At 42.8% G+C, this 17,746-nt stretch overlaps 1 protein-coding gene across 2 annotated transcripts in view; it reads left to right on the forward strand.

Moving 5' to 3' along the window:
• LOC149213033 (uncharacterized) overlaps positions 1–17,746 on the forward strand; it is a 230,975-nt gene that overhangs the window by 180,184 nt on the left and 33,045 nt on the right. The gene's annotated exons all lie outside the window — the stretch shown is intronic.

The following is a 17,746-nucleotide window of genomic DNA, read 5'->3' on the forward strand; positions in this document are numbered from 1 at the left end:
ATATATGAATGTGACAATGAAAGTTTGAAGTTGGAAATTATAACTCATTGGTAATGATTGTGAATTATGAATATGATGCTTCGTGAAAGACTAAAGTTGTTTCATTTCATTTCATTATTCATAATTCATTTTATAACATTTCATTTCATGTTAATAGTTAGAACTTAGAAATATCTAAGATATTATTTCCTGTAATGGTTAAACTTAGCTTACAAGTACAACTTTGGTGATCAATGATGATAAACGTTATATATTGAATTTTTAATTTTGAAAGCTTGAAGTTGAAACTTTAAGATTGAATTTGATGAATCATGATTCACGAGACTCAATATGTTGCAGTTGTAATATGTATATTACTAACTTGTGGACATGGTTGATGAAGATTATAACTTCTAGATGATTGATGTGATACGGTTCAATGATCATTCTATGTTTTTTTATGTTTTTTATATCTAATTCATCATTCTACATGTTTTTGTTGACATATATGTATCAAAAATTAAAAAATATATAAAAATAATATATATTTTTAAAAAATTGCTCCGGGATTCGCTCCCAAACCGGGAGCTTCTAAAAATGTCGCTCCCGCTCCCCACTTTCGCTCCCGTTCCCAAGTAACGCTGATCTTTATTAATACCCATTAATATTTTTATTTTCCTAAGTTTAGACTTAGGAACCCATCAAAAATACTAATTATTTTAATAACTCCTCATCCCGGTGGAATTTCACCAAACAATTTCTGGGCCTTGGAAATCTCATGTATTCTAGCCCCTCCACAAAATTTCAGAGCTAGAGCACGTCCCATGCTACCCAAAATAAACACTCCCTCTTAGCAGGGAATGTGCTTTAGCAGTGCTTCCCAACAGAAGCACCACACTGATCCATGGCATCGTTCCTCTGCCCCTCATCTACTGTGCTGCTGCCCATGACACTGCAACTATCACTGCTACATCTAATGTGCTGCATCATGCTACCCATAGCACTGTGATTGCTAACTGCTGCACTAGAACTCCCGATACTATTCATTTCTGCTATTGAAATGGATTCTTCACCATCCCCATCTTCTCCCTGAAATAAAAAAACTTTGTTCTTCGTAGAGCCTTGGTGAGGATGTCTACTATCTGTTTGTTGGAATTTCTAAGTCTATTCGTCAGAAATTCTTCCTGCACTATCTGATTTATTTCTTCCTACTTTTTCATTTACTTAACAAGTTATTTACCATGTAAATACTGAAAATAAATACAAGTACAATATCAACACATACATATCATCAACTGAAAGAAACAAGCACACAAGTGACATCGTTATTTTTGGACTAATGTCCCCAGAAAAACCCAATGCAGGAAAATCGGTGCAACTATCAGAGGGTTTTACTATTAAGCAATTTCAGAATACAATCTGGGTGCCAGAAATGGGTTACCCAATAGAGAATGCCCTCAGCACTAGTACCTCTCAGTCGGAGACAGATGTTTCGGCTAAATCACTGGATGAACGATCCCACATTACCACTGCAGCACTTTTGCTGCTCTTTGTCATCCTGATAGGGAATGCGTCACCCTATCCAACTCCCTAGCTCCAATCTATCCCATGAAATCTCTCAGCGTCAGGCTCTAGGGTCTGTGTCAGTCTCTCTGGCCAAGTGTCAACCTATTTGGCCCAGCGCCAGCCTTTGGAGCCTCTATGTCTCCCGTGCTGGCCCTCCTCAGGCTCTGCGCAACTCTTGGCTGCCTCTGCGTGGCCTCTGGATGCCTCTACATGGCCTCCAGTTGGCTCTGCGTCAACCCTCTCTCGGCTTCTGCGCTGATGCTCCTGGTACTATCTTTTCCTCTCTGCTACTGTATTCACTGCCCCTCAACTGCAACTCTGATCACTCCTTCGATTTCCTTAGCAAGCCCTACCCCAGAAAATCGAATTCTTGATCAACTCGGTGTGTTCTCCAATTGACCCTCAAGCCTCTCCTTATACTTTTCTCGTTGATGATTCAACGATCGAGATTAAATCTCTAATCAACAACTAAGATTAGATTTGACTTGATCCATGACTTTTGGACCATTCTAACTCAATTTCATATTAATTCACATTAATATTTTATTTTACCTAAGTTTAGACTTGGAACTCCATTAAAAATACTAATTATTTTAATATCTTGCAAACTGGTTAGATTCTGCCCAAACCATTTCTGGATGTTGGAGATCTCATGTGCTATAGCCTCTCCACCAATTTTCGTGGCTAGAGCACATCTGATGCTACCCCAAATCAACACTCCCTCTTAGCGAGGACTGTGCTCTAGTAATACTCCTCATTGAGTATCACCCTGATCATCCAACATCGGTCCCTGTGCTGATGCTAGGCCTCCCCGCCCAACATCCTCTGCACTGCTACATCATGTACTGTTACCCATGGCCCTGCCACTGCCACTGCTGCATCCGTACGACAACTCCCTCTGCATCCTTGTAATGTTACCCATGGCCCTGCCGCTGCCACTGCTGCATCCGTACGACAACTCCCTCTGCATCCGTGTTGTTGCCCATGGCCCTGCCATTGCCACTGCTGTATCTGCACTGCATTCCCTCTCATCATGCTGCATCGTGCTGCCCATAACACTGCCACTGCTAACTGCTGCACTGCAACTCAGTTACTGAGAAGTAAGTAACTGATCCTCCCAGCTTTGGCATCGCTGTTAGGCTAGAGACACTCCCGATGATGAAGCTTCGTCTGTCACTGATAAGTGCTCCCTCTCTGACCTCTGCGTTGCTGCAACAACTACATGCATCTTGCACTGCTGCCTCACACTGTATTGGGACTCCTGCACTGTAGCGCTCTTTGTCACTCCATTCACATTCGTCTCTACCGACATCTACCAGTCCCGCTACTCCTCTTCGGGGCTCTCGTAGCCAGGTATAATCCAAGAGGTTGGGTACCTCGAGGATCTTGCCCCTCATCGCCTATAGTCTGTCTGACTACAGCTCAATGTCTCCCCACCTCTTCTCTCGAGGTGTATGAGCACTCACGGCATAGTCGTCAATAGTCTCCACTTCCTTTTCCGCCTTAGCTGGCGCCGCCTTGGTCTCAGAAGCCTCTCCCTTTCTCTTCTTCCTAGGACACTGGTTCACATAGTGACCCAGTTCCCCACAATGGAAGCACTTGACCTTGGAGAGGTCCTTCTTCTTTCTCGTAGATGTGAGAGCCGCATCTTCTTCTTCCTCCTTGATTCTGACCGCTTTTTCGCTACTCCCCGCCTTGGGGACCCATCTTATCTCTTCTTGACGAAGAGCCACCCGCAATTCCTCCCAATCTGGAAGGCTTGTCCTGCCCAGTATGCTCTAGACAAATACCTCCCAATCCTCTGAGACTGTGTTCAATGTGGTCCTCACCATCAGTTCCTGATTCGGTGTGGCCTCTAATGGAATTTAGTTGATCACTGATCTCCTTCAATCCACCAAGGAAGACATCTATCTGCTTTCCCTTTTGCATCTGATATGACTGCAACTGATTTTCAAGTAACATCCTCCTCTGCATAGAAGTATGCTGGTACAGTTTCTTCAGGGCCTCCCACATCTCGTTTGGCGTCTCCTTCTCGGCAATGTGTGGCACCACATGGTCCTTGACACCATCAAGGATGATGCACTTTTCCCTGGCCATAGCCTCTTCGTACTTGTCATTTTTCAGCAGGGTCAACTAGGATCGTTATCGTTTTCAAGGCGAAGTGTTTGATGCGATACCTGTCTAGAATGGACAAGATCCTGGCCTTCCAGACTACGAAGTTTGAAGCTTCGTCCAGTCTATCCTGATCTCTTAGCCCATTCACTGCCATTTCGCTACTCCTCTTTTGACTCTTTCATGTCTCTCTACTTCTCGTCTGGAAGTTCTCGGTTTGACTCCGTCTGAGCCTCGACTTCCCTTCTGGAAATTCCTCTGCCAATCCTCGACAGCAACTCCCTCCTCCTTGGTCTTGCCCGGTTAAGTACTATTTTGACCACAATACCCCACCATCTTCGCTCGGCAACTTACCCACAACCTCCTATGCCTCAGTAGTCTGAAGGTTAGAGCCTCTAGGCTCTGCGCAATCCCGACACTAGCACAATCTGCACCTCCTGGCCACAACGTCGATCCTTCCTGGTTGAGAAGATGACCGGGCATTGCATAAGTCAGATCTGCTCCTCTCTGCCTCAGTGCTGATCCTCCGCCTGGCCCGAACTGATGACGCATGCTCTCTGTGTCACCCCTTTCATCCTGCTTTCTTCTAGGAACAACTTCTACTACTCGAGGCAGCTGTTTCCGCTACTGCTGCTCTGCTTGGCTGATGCCCTTAGTTATACTGTGATCTGCAAACACGCGCCGATACCATGTTGGAATTTCTAAGTCTATCTATCAGAAATTCTTCCTGTACTATCTGATTATTTCTTCCTACTTGTTCATTTACTTAAAAAGTTATTTACCATGTAAATACTGAAAAATACAAGTACAGTATCAACACATACAGATCATCAACTGAAAGAAACAAGCACACAAGTGACACCGTTATTTTTGGACTAATGTCCCTAGAAAAACCCAATGCAGGAAAATTGGTGCAACTATCAGAGGGTTTTATTATTAAGCAGTTTCAGAATACAATTTGGGTGCCAGAAATGGGTCACCCAACAAAGAATGCCCTCGACAGTAGTACCTCTTAGTCGGAGACAGATATTCCGGCTAAATCATCGGATGAACGATCACACAACAACTTTGCAGCACTTCTGCTGCTCTTTGTCACCCTGATAGGGACTGCATCACCCTATTCATCTCCCTAGCTCCAATCTATCCCACGAAATCTCCCAGCGTCAGCCTCTCTGGCCCAGTGTCAGCCTATTTGGCCCAATGTCAGCATCTTGGGGCTCTGCGTCAGCCTCTGGAGCCTCTGCATCTCCCACGTTGGCCCTCCTCAGGGTCTGCGCAGCTCTTGGCTGCGCTTGCGTGGCCTTTGGTTGCCTCTGCGTGGCTTCTAGCTGGCTCTGCGTCAACCCTCTCCCGGCTTCTGTGCTCATGCCCTCGATACTATCTCTGCCTCTCTGCTATTGTATTCACTGCCCCTCAGCTGCAACTCTGATCACTCATTCGATTTCCTCAATAAACCCTGTGCTAGAAAATCGAATTCTTGATCAAGTGGGTGTGTTCTCCAATTGACCCTCAAGCCTCTTCTTATACTTTTCTCGTTGACGATTCAACGTCCGAGATTAAATCTCTAATCAATGGCTAAGATTAGATTTGGATTGATCCATGACTTTTGGACCATTCTAACTCAGTTTTATATTAATTCACATTACTATTTTATTTTTCCGAAGTTTAGACTTAGGAACTCCATTAAAAATATTAATTATTTTAATATCTCCCAAACTAATTAGATTCAGCCCAAACCATTTCTGGGTCTTGGAGATCTCATGTGCTATAGCCTCTCCACCAATTTTTGTGGCTAGAGCTCATCCGATGCTACCCCAAATCAACATTGTTCTACTGTTGGAGTTTACCTCAACTCTACTGCCTCTTGTTGGACACTGTCTCTGACAAAGTGACACCTGATATCAATGTGTTTCGACCGATCATGAAACACTTTCTCAGAGAGCTTGATGCAACTTTGATTATCACACATAATCCTGGTCGCTTTCATTCTTCTAAATAGATTCACAAGCAATTTCCTAAGCCATATGGCTTCGCACGAAGCTGTGGTAGTTGCCATATATTCTTCTTCAGCTGAGCTCAGAGCCACGGATTTCTATTTTCTACTACACCAGTAGGTCATACCTAATCCAATGTTGAAACAATACCCAATTGTACTTTTCCGATCTACCGAACTTCTACCCCAATCTGCATCAGTGAACCTACTTAGCCTGATGTCATTGCCTTGGGTGTACAATAGTCCATGCTTGACTGTTCCTTGTATATACCTGAGAACATGTTTAGCTGCTGCCTAATGCGCCCTCTTGGGTTCTGCCATGAACTGACTGAGGGTGTTGACAGAGTAACAAATGTCTGGCCTGATATTGACCAGATACTTCAGGGACCCTATAAGCTACCTGTACAAGGTGGGATCGATGTCTTTGTCTTCTGATGCATCAATCTTCTTCTAGTTGGTGATCATTGGAGTAACCATAGGTCTACAGTCCTGCATCCTAAATCTTTTCAAGATGTCTGTAGCATATCTCCCTTGTCCAAGGAAGATTTCACCCTTCTGCTGCCTAAACTTCCAACCACAGGAAATAATGCATCTATTCCAAATCTTTCATGTCGAATTCTGTGGCTAGGTTCTTCTTGCAGTCTTGGATGAGCCTGGATGATCAAAGACCACATATAACACCAGGATTAGAAGCTCATTCTCTATGACAAGATAGTAGATATTAGGATCTGAGTCACTCTTGACGAATCCCATCTTCTCCAAGTAGCTATCAATTTGAACGTACCATGCTCTCGGTGCCTATTTAATCCCATAAAGGCTTTCTTCAACCTGCATGCATGAGATTCCTTCTCATATGTCTCAAAACACTCTAGCTGTTCAATGTATACTTCTTCTTCTATCACCCCGTTCAAGAACGCCGTCTTCCCACCCCATCTGTGCAGCAAGGGATATCAGGGTCCCAATAGAAGTATATCTGGCTAATGGGGCGAAGGTTTCTTCGTAGTCTATCCCTTCCTTTTGAGCATACCCTTTAGCCACAGACCTGGCTTTGTATTTCTCCACATTGTCGTTTGCAGCATATTTGACTTTGTAGATCCATCTCGAACCTACAACTGACGTATCCTGAGGCCTAGGTACCACTTACTAGACATCATTGACCATTATAGAACTGTATTCCTTTACCATAGCATCTACCCATACTTGATGCTGAACGACCTTCTGAAAGCTAGAGGGTATTTGTCTTGTTGTCTTCGCTCCCTTTTATCATTCTTGGGTGCATCAATGAAGTCCTTTGCATCCCGTAGAATCTGTCGGAGTTCCTGGCTTGTTCTTCCACTGATAGTGGGTACATCTATCAACTCTTCCTCTTCCTATGATTCCTTCTGTTTTGAAGCTTTGCCTTTAGGAGAACTGCTGGTACTAGTTTCTGCTGGTCGAAGTGGTTGGACGAACGGATCGTCTTTTGACTGCTCCTCGGAAGGCATTCCTTGGGATTTCCTAAAAGCTTTGTCCTCCATGAACTTTACATCCCGCCAAACTACTACCTTCCTGCTCCCTGGAAGATAGACCCTATATGCCTTAGCATTCTCGCTATATCCCACAAGATATACTTTCTCAGCAGTTTGATCTAATTTCTTTCTCTTTTCTTCGGGTATACGACAATATGCCAAACTCCCAAATATCCTAAAATGACTGACTTCAGGTGTCTTCGCGGTGAAGACACTTTCCGAAGTGATTTTGCCTAATGCCCTGTGTGGAGTCCTGTTCTGGACAAACTATCGTGTTGCATGCTTCTACACACTGAAATTTGGGCATATCCTAATCATATAGCATTGCCCTAGCTGCTTCCACAATAGTGTTGTTTTTCCTTTCTGCTACTCCTTTCTGCTCCAGATTGTAGGGAGTTGTCTACTCTCTTCTGATGCCTTCCCTAGCGTAAAAATCGGTGAAGTCCTTGTCAACGTACTCTCCACCATCGTCTGAGCGCAACAATTTTATCTTCTTTCTTGTCAGATTCTCTACTAGAGCCTTGAACTCTTTGAATCGACCGAAAACCTCATCCTTGGTTTTCAGAAAGTAGATCCAAGTCTTCTTGGAATGGTCATCGATGAAGATGATGAAGTATTCGGCACCACTAAGAGCTGTTGTGGACATAGGTTCGTAGATATCTGAGTGTATCAATCGTAGAACACTCTAAGCCATATTTTTACTTCTGGAAAAAGCTGCTTTGGCATACTTGCCTAGAGCGCATCCTCTGCATACATCATCTCGTTCAACACTCAATTTCAGAACTCCTGATACCGTTTTCCCGAGAATTCTCAGAGCCTCATGGTGTAAGTGTCCCATCCTCTTGTTCCATAGTTCATTCAAATCTTTATCCCCACTGCTGCCTATCAATGCCATTGGAGATTCTAGTTGTAATCTATACAACCTGTTACTTGTGATTCCAATTTGGGCCTTCTTTTTCCAACTCGGGTGTTTGACATATACTTTCTCCTTAATGAAGAAAACATCGTAACCCTTGTTTTGAAGTTGAGATACAGAGAGTAAGTTCATCCCCAATCTTGGCACATGCAGCACATTGGTTGCTTGAAGCCGATCTCTTGCTTCTGTTTGAAAGACTATAGTGCCTCTTCCTATAGGGGTACATTTTGCCTTATTTGCCATGGTGATATGAAATTGCATCCTTTCTTCCTAATAATTCGAAAAACATTCTCGTATTCATGTTATATGCTAAGAAGCTCCACTATCTATATACCAAATCTTAGAGGAGCCAAAACTTGCTAGGCAAGTGACTTCTTGTTCCAGTCTGGAAGCTAACATAGAATAATCATGATCAATGTTCGTCGTGCTTTCTTCTTTCTCTGGAGATCTGCGTGAGTCCCTCTGCGTTGATGCCTCAACATCATGCTCCTGACTCATAACAAATTCTTCTCTTCTGTTGCCCGATCTTTACTCTAATACCATGTGAAAATTTCCAAAACGAAATTCTACTGCAGCAACTGATTTATTTCACGTACTTATTTCTCACAATAAGTTATTTACGAAATCCATTCAGTAAATATTAAAATAAATTCTACTACAGTTATCACATAATTACATAGATAAAATAACAGTGATATACAAGCACAAGAACCAATCATATCAACACAATTGTTTTTGTACAATTGTCTGTGGAAAAACCCAATGTGGGAAAACCGGTGCAGTAGATGAGGGTTTTATTAATCTTCAGCAACAATCGCTTTACAAGGAATTATTTTATAGAGAAACTGAAACACTATTGAGAGAAAACACCTGAGGCACAGTTTATCTCTCCCTTGGAAACTTTCTGACACCTTGGAGACCCTTCTCCCACTTCTGTGTCATCTACGCGTCACTCTGATTCCGACTGCGTCACCTGCGTGAGGATTGCATCTTCCCTCTGCGCTCTCTTGATAACCTGTGTCACCTCCTCCTCAGTCACTAATTGCTGCTGATGCCCTCCTCTTCCTCCACCCTGCAACTCTCCCTCTGAAATCGATCTCCTTCTCTTTGAGAATCGATCTTCCTTGGGATACTGAGTATCTGCCGGTGTGTCTCCAAATGATCCTCAAGTCTTCTCTTATACTTTTCCTGTTGATGAATCAACAACCGATACTAAGTCTCCAATCAACGGCTAATATTAAAACAGACTTGATCATCGTCTCTTAGAAGTTTCTCACTGTTAAGTTATGGTATGTTCTATGCTTATAACAGTTTACTTCTTTTTCTTGTTATATTCCACAGATTAGTAATCACATGTACATAAAGTAAAGTGCAGATAGAACATTAAACGATCGACAGAAAACAAGCCAAGACAAGAGACACAAGATGTGGCGGCTAGCTAGGGACAAACCCCACAATGTGTGGGGGAACTCTTTGATCAAATCTTCTTTTATCTTCAATAATTCAACAGAGAGATAGTACAATAAATCTGATTTGTATTAGCGGTAGCAAACCCTAGATCAGCAACATCAGCATTAGCGGCTTCATCATCAAACTAGGGCAGAGAATATCTCACAAACCAACCATCGGATCGGCTTGATTCCACCACGAAAAGTTGTGGCTTTCACAGGAGGTTCAGATGAACCTACAACGCAGTTCAGATGAGGAGATCTTCTAGTCCAGGCAAGTCAAACTTCACTTCTGCAGTTGCAACGTCAGTTTCAGCAGCGTCCTTCAAACTAGGGCAGTTGATATCTTGCAAACCATCCGTCGGATTGACTTGATTCCACCACCAAAAGTTGCGGCTTTCAGAGGAGGTTCAGATGAACCTATAATGCAGTTCAGATGAGGAGATATTCTAGTCCACGTAGGTCAAACTTCACTTCTGCAGTTGCAGCTTCAGTTTCAGCAGCTTCCTTCAAACTAGGGTAGTCGATATCTTGCAAACCGTCCGTCGGATTGACTTGATTCCACCACCAAAAGTTGCGGCTCCCAGAGGAGGTTTAGATGAACCTACAGAGCAATTCATATGAGGAGATCTTCTAGTCCACGCAGGTCAAACTTCACTTCTGCAGTTGCAGCATTAGTTTCAGCAGCTTCCGGCTTCACATGTGTGAGGGAGAGGCCCTTTTTTGCGCAGTAGAGAAGAGACTCTTTTATGCACAGTAGAGAGAGAGAGATGTGATGAGATGAGTGAATCCAAATGAGAAAAGTCCTCCTATATTTATACACAACGTTGGTGTTTGAATAGATGCGACTGTTGGGCTTCTGAGGCTACATGAGTGTAGGTTGGCTTGATAATAATTCCATAATCAAAATAAATTCATATCTCCATGAATACTTATCAGAGTCAGATGATCTTTATATCAATCCTACACCTCTCGACAAGAGGAATCTAATAAAAATATTATTAACCATGAATAAGATGACGCACATGAAGTTTGGCCCTAGTTGCCAATTTTAACACTCCCTCTCAACTAGGGAGAACTTCATCTGCAATCTATCTATCGGTCGCTACTATTCATCCATCAAATGCACTGCCCTTTACAACCTGACCCTTGCCTTGCTCTGCTCTATTTTGCCTGTTCTGCTTTTTCTTGTTCTGCCCTGTACTGATTTGTATTGTTTTGCTTTGTTCTGCTCTGCTCTTGCATTGTTCTGTTCTGCTCTGCTTTTTTCCGAATTATGAAGAAGAAGAAATGGTCGAGGATGTATCATACTGACTCAAAGTCAGTCTCAGAGTATGTACCACTGGTCCCAGACCAGTCTCAACCAACCCGAAGTCAGCGTCATAGTGAGTACAACTCCATTGGTCCCAGACCAGTATCATCCTCCACTGACTCAAAGTCAGTCTTAGAGTGCGTACCACTGGTCCCAGACCAGTCTCAACCGACCCGAAGTTAGCTTCATAGTAGGTACCACCCCTACCACTGGTCCCAAACCAGTATCGCAGTCTCAGAGAGTGTACCACTGGTCCCAGACCGGTCTCAACCGACCCAAAGTCAGCGTCATAGTATGTACCACTCTCACTGGTCCCAGACCAGTACTGCACTGACACAAAGTCAATCTCAGAGTATATACCACTGGTCCCAGACCAGTCTCAACCGACCCGAAGTCAGCGTCATAGTATGGTACAACTCCTATCACTGGTCCCAGACCAGTATAATTGATCCCAGATCAATGGAGGTCATCATAGCGTAGGGAGTACGGTAGATATAGCGATGCGTCCATCGGTACTACTATGGTCCCTAACTTCATTTCCCTGCTCATTGATCAGATGAGAGGTACTTCCCATGAGTCCCAGACTGCATGGGTAGGATGCCTCGACAGGAGAACTTAATCAATCCCGTCCTCACAAGAGAACACATCAATCCTGCTACAATCGCCATGGAGAACACATCAATCTAGGCCTCACAGGAGAACACATCAATCCTGCTACAATCGCCATGGAGAACACATTAATCCAGGCCTCACAGGAGAACACATCAATCCTGCTACAATCACCATGGAGAACACATCAGTCCAGGCCTCACGGGAGAACACATCAATCCTGCTACAATCGCCATGGAGAACACATCAATCCAGGCCTCACAGGAGAACTAATCATCCTGCTACACAGGAGAGCGAATCATCCTGTTCCACAAGAGAGCGAATCATCTTGTCCCACAAGAGAGCAAATCATCTTGTTCCAGTGCGCACCACTAGGGGAGGGTGGGTCACCCTGTGGTCGTATTTGCTCCAGTAAGAACTGTAAGCCCTCAGAGCTCCCAGAGCTCAATGTATGCAACATGTAGGACCCTTGTACAAGGGTTTCTTGACGACTCCAAGTCGTTTGGGAAAATCACAAATTGATCTTTCCTCGGGGCTTTGACAAGGTGTATCGACCTGTACATCATCTTAATGCAATGGAGCCTCCTTGCTCAGTGACTTACCATATTGCAGATGATGTCTATCTGCTGGAGCAATCGACGAATATGGGATTCCTCAATAATCGAATCCGACCTCTGGTTGTTACAGAGAATCACAGTGGTATCCAATGTAAATCCAAATAGCTCACTAAAGAGCTTTTGCAACCAGATTGCCTCACGAGAGGCCATCCTAGTAGCAATATATTTTGCTTCGGCGGTGCTCAAAGCCACCGACTTCTGCTTCCTACTCATCCAAGATATCGAAGCAGATCCCAAGGTGAAACAACACCCAAAAGTGCTCTTACGGTCCACCACATTGCCTGCCCAATCAACATCAGTGTATCCAAGTAGTCTCACATTTCCGACAATGTATCTTAACCCATTAGTAATTGTGCCACGAAGATATCTCAGAAGATTCTTGGCATCAATCCAGTGAGGCTCAACCAAATATGAGCTCACAATGTTAATTGCAAAACATATGTTCGGACGGAGGTTCACCCAGAACATCAATGCGAAAGAGTTTATGAAACTCAGAGGCATTTCCCAAATCTGGTCCGACATCACTACCATATAACTTCTGAAAGTTAAGATCCTCGAGGTAGTCACAGGCTTGTAGTCCATCATACCAAATCTTTTCAGAATCTTTACCACATGTTTTCCTTGACATAGGAAAATCTCCCTTGAGATAGGAAAATTTCCCTTGGCTTCTGCCACGCTTCAAGTCCTTGGTTCTTCATTTCAAATTCAGAAGCCAACTCCCTCTTACATTTGTGAATGAGAGGGTATGCACCTGTTAGAAAGAGGTCATCCACATACAACACAAGTATGAGAGGCTTGTCATCTTCAACCTTAAAGTAAAGGTTAGGATCAGTTTCACTCCTAATGAATCCCAACTTCATCAAGTAGCTATCGATCCTCTCATACCATGCTCGGGGTGCTTGCTTCAGCCCATAGAGAGCCTTCTTCAACCTACATACATGCGATTTTTGATCATAAATCTCAAATCCTTCGGGTTGCTCCACGTAGACATCTTCTTTGATCGAACCGTGCAAGAACGCGGTCTTGACATCCTTCTGATGTAGGTTCCATCCTTGTGAAGCTGCAAGGGCTATGATTGAGCGGATGGTCGTATATCTGGCAACAGGTGCAAATATCACATCATAGTCTATACCTTCCTTCTGGGAGAAACCACGAGCAACAAAACGAGCCTTATACTTTTCCGTACTTTCATCTGCTGCATGCTTTATCTTGTAAAGCTATTTAGAAGTGACAATTGTCTTGTCCTGGGGTCTGGGAACTACTTCCCAGACATCATTCTCCATAATAGACTCATATTCTTTGGTCATAGCATCCTTCCATACTTGACGCTTGACGACATCTGAGAATGATGGAGCTCATTTTTGTATGATCGTGCTCATGATGGTCAGGTATCCCGATACCTGTTAGGTTTCTTACTTTCACAGAAGGTTCCTCGGGGTTCAACATGTCCTTCAACATCATCAAGTATTCCCCTAAGCCATGAAGGCCTCTTCCTAGAAGAGGGAGGCTCAGGTGGATAAATAAGATCCATGGGTTCCTCCACATCAAGCATTGTTACATTATCTATCCATAGCAAGTTCGGAAGTCTTTGGACAGCTTCCACAATCGTACGGTTCTTCCTTTCCGTCACACCATTCTGGTCAGGAGTATGTGGAGTAGTAGTCTCCCTCTTAATGCCAGCTTCAGGTATGCTTGAGTGAACCAACTGTAATATATCGGAGGTCTTTCTTTGGCTTGAGGGGTATGGTCCCCTTTTGAGCTTTCCTTCAGCACATCCTGGGCATACACTTTCTTTCTCTACTCGGAATTCGGGCATCCCTGTTACTATCTATCTTACATCATGTAGAGCTTTGTAATGAAGGTGGGCAAACCTCCGATGCCAAAGTTCGGACTGAAGAGTTGTGTCACAAGACATGACACCTAGTGGACTTCCACCGACCTGATATAAAGAATCAACTCGAAACCCAAGAGTGAAAGCATCTTTAACATTATTTTTCCATATACGTACCTTGCCATCGCTGAAGGTTACCTAGTAGCCTTTGTCTTCCATTGCCAAGATGGACACCAGGTTCTTTCAGAGGTTAGGTGCATTTAATACATCCTGAAATTTCCAGCCTTCTTGAATGCTTGTCCTCTTCCCTGATTCCCAACTCTCCTCTTACCTTTGTTATAGAATTTGTCATTCCTTTGATTACCATCAGAGGAATTTTGATCATCGTCCCAGTGTGAGTCCTTTCTATTAAGGCACTCCCTTGCATAGTGACCTACTTTATCGCAGATGTAACATTATCCTTTTCTTCCACCCTTAGGTCTAGCCTTTCCTTTTGATTTAGTCTCGGAATTATTTCTTTTCTTAGCATGAGAAGAAAAGGCAGCAGGAGGACCTTTAAGCATGGGCATTTCTTGCTCTTCTACCCTTGTTTCTTCTTGAATGCATCTAGCCATTAATTCCTCGAAACCAGGAATTATATTATTGTTCAGAAGAGTAGTCCTGAACACGTACCATTCGGATGGTAATCCTCCAAGAGTTATGAATGCCATTTCTCTGTCAGTAATAGTCTCCCCAATAGATAGGAGATCGTTCTAGATCTCGGTGATTCTTAAGAAGTATGCTTGCATACTCTCATTTTTACCCTTCTTGATTTTCCTTAGTTTATTTCTAAGAAAGAAAACTTGATTTGGATCATTAACTTTAAATAAACTCACCAGTCTATTGTAGATTTCCTTGGAGGTGTCCAGTTTAGAGATGTAGGCCACCAAGTGCTTGTTGATAGAGTCCCGGATGATCTTCTTTTTTCTTACTTCTCTGGTTCTTCCATTTGTTCCTAGTAGCAGGAGGTGCATTTGATGGAGGCTCAACAATATTGCCTCTCACATGATCCAACACTCCTTGATCCTCAAGGGTTAGATCGATAGACATCTTCCATCCGTGATAGTCAGCTTTCTCACGGAGCTTGTCTTCGGCAGGAAAGAGTGTTGAGGATCCCATCGTTCTTTTAGGATAGCCTTGCCAATCTTCTCTTCGGTGATTGCTCTTGCTCTTGCTCGGGCTTTGTCTTCACCTCAGCTCTGATACCATGTTAAGTTATGGTATGTTCTATGCTTATAACAATTTACTTCTTTTTCTTATTATATTCCACAGATTAGCAATCACATGTACATAAATTAAAGTGCAGATAGAACATTAAACGATCGACAGAAAACAAGCCAAGACAAGAGACATAAGATGTGGCAGCTAGCCAGGGACAAACCCCACAATGTGTGGGGAAACCCTTTGATCAAATCTTCTTTTATCTTCAATAATTCAGCAGAGAGAAATAGTACAATAAATCTGCTTTGTATCAGCAGTAGCAAACCCTAGATCAGCAACATCAGCATTAGCGACTTCATCATCAAACTAGGGCAGACAATATCTCACAAACCGACTATCGGATCAGCTTGATTCCACCACCAAAAGTTGCGGCTTTCAGAGGAGGCTCAGATGAACCTATAGTGCAGTTCAGATGAGGAGATCTTCTAGTCCAGGCAAGTCAAACTTCACTACTGCAGTTGCAGCTTCAATTTCAGCAGCTTCCTTCAAACTAGGGCAGTCGATATCTTGCAAACCGTTCGTCGGATTGACTTGATTCCACCACCAAAAGTTGCGGTTTTCAGAGGAGGTTCAGATGAACCTATAGCGCAGTTCAGATGAGGAGATCTTCTAGTCCACGCAGGTCAAACTTCACTTCTGCAGTTGCAGCTTTAGTTTCAGCAGCTTCCTTCAAACTAGGGCAATCGATATCTTGCAAACCGTCCGTCGAATTGACTTGATTCCACCACCAAAAGTTGTGGCTTTCAGAGGAGGTTCAGATGAACCTACAGCGCAGTTTAGATGAGGAGATCTTCTAGTCCACGCAGGTCAAACTTCACTTCTGCAGTTACAGCTTCAGTTTCAGCAGCTTCTTGCTTCACATGTGTGAGGGAGAGACCCTTTTCTGCGCAGTAGAGAAGAGACTCTTTTCTGCGTAGTAGAGAGAGAGATGTGATGAGATGAGTGAATCCAAATGAGGAAAATTCCTCCTATATTTATACACAACGTTGGTGTTTGAATAGATGCCATTGTTGGGCTTCTGAGCCTACGTAAGAAGTTGTTATATGTAGATATGTATGTGTAAGTAGTAGTTGTATTATTGAATAAAAATATGAATGGTGCTTACAATTCTTTGTGGCAGTGTGCCTATATAGGCATTGACTAGCCACGAAGATAGAAGGTCACGACTTTTGATCGATGCCTCTTCACAACTAATGGTAATTTAATTAATTTATTATTATTAATATTTTCTATTTTAATATTTATTATTTAAGTGATGTTTATGAATATTTTTATTCATAACATTGCCATCTCCTTTAGAGATGCTTTGTCCTTAAATCACAACCGAAAGGGTTTTCTTTAGTTGAACATTGTTGCGATGGAATAACATCCTTTTGTTGACTGGTGCATTCTTCATGAGTACTTGTACCTTCTGTAGAAATTTTGAATAATTTAACACATATTCACAGAGATTATCCTGATTATACACTTATAAGCAGAACATGCATAATACATAATCTCCTCTACGTTGATCATCAATTTACAGAAGCAGAAACATTCACAGGCACACATAGAGGCATCAATCAAACTCATTAACACATTATGTATCCCGGGGAAAGCATCTCGCTAAAAACCCCACACTATCTGTATATTATATTGATTGAATCATGTAACATTACAAAGTACAATGCTTATCACAAGCAATCCAGTACCGCTAAAAACCCCACACTATCTGTATATTATATTGATTGAATCATGTAACATTACAAAGTACAATGCTTATCACAAGCAATCCAGTACCAGCTCCACCTGTTACACACAATACAACTCAGATCTGATCTCCAAATCTCCCCCGCTGCTTGCCTGCCTCCACAGCTCAATACCTGCTCAAGAACTGATGAGAATGGCTTACCAAACTCGTATTTCACCTCAAAATAATCACTCACACTTTGTTGGACGTGAGCAAAGGCTACAATACTGGGCAAATACGTGAGCAAACTCATTGGCATACTCAATCCCTTGATTGTGCAAGATCTGGTGCACAACTATAGTCACAACTGATAGCAATCTGATTCTCTACCACCTGTCCCTGTTGAACTGAACATGCACTGACATGCAACTGAGTTAACTGATGTATTCTATAGTTGTATTATGAGTTAATAACTTGTGAATTAATTAATAACTAATTCACCCAACTCATCTCTAGTCTATTGATCAGTTAGACTAAATACCACCAGTTTAACAAAGCTAAACTGAACACAACTCCATCAACTGCATCTCCAGTCCACTAAACTCAACTCACTTGAGTTCTAACTGAAGTCCTGCATGCAAATATTAGTCATCCCATAGGTAACCACGTATTTCCCTCTGGGATCTGCATGTACCACATCCATAGCTCATCCTGAAGTGCTCCAAGAGAATAAGATCAAGTTTATAGTCCAAATATTATTATGAGACAATAATATTTGACTTTTCTATTTTTGACAGCCAGTCTAAAAATAGACTTTGATCACTCACACTGTGATCACTCACACTTTCATCAAAAATAGAAGTCCATCTATTTTTCCCAACTTGACCAATCATCCATAAACAGCAACCTGCAATCCATAGACATGA

The sequence above is a fragment of the Pinus tabuliformis genome, chromosome 1_1 (assembly GCF_031772625.1).
Source record: "Pinus tabuliformis cultivar Carrire ecotype Pingquan chromosome 1_1, CPIR1, whole genome shotgun sequence".
NCBI classification, from domain to species: Eukaryota; Viridiplantae; Streptophyta; class Pinopsida; order Pinales; family Pinaceae; genus Pinus; species Pinus tabuliformis.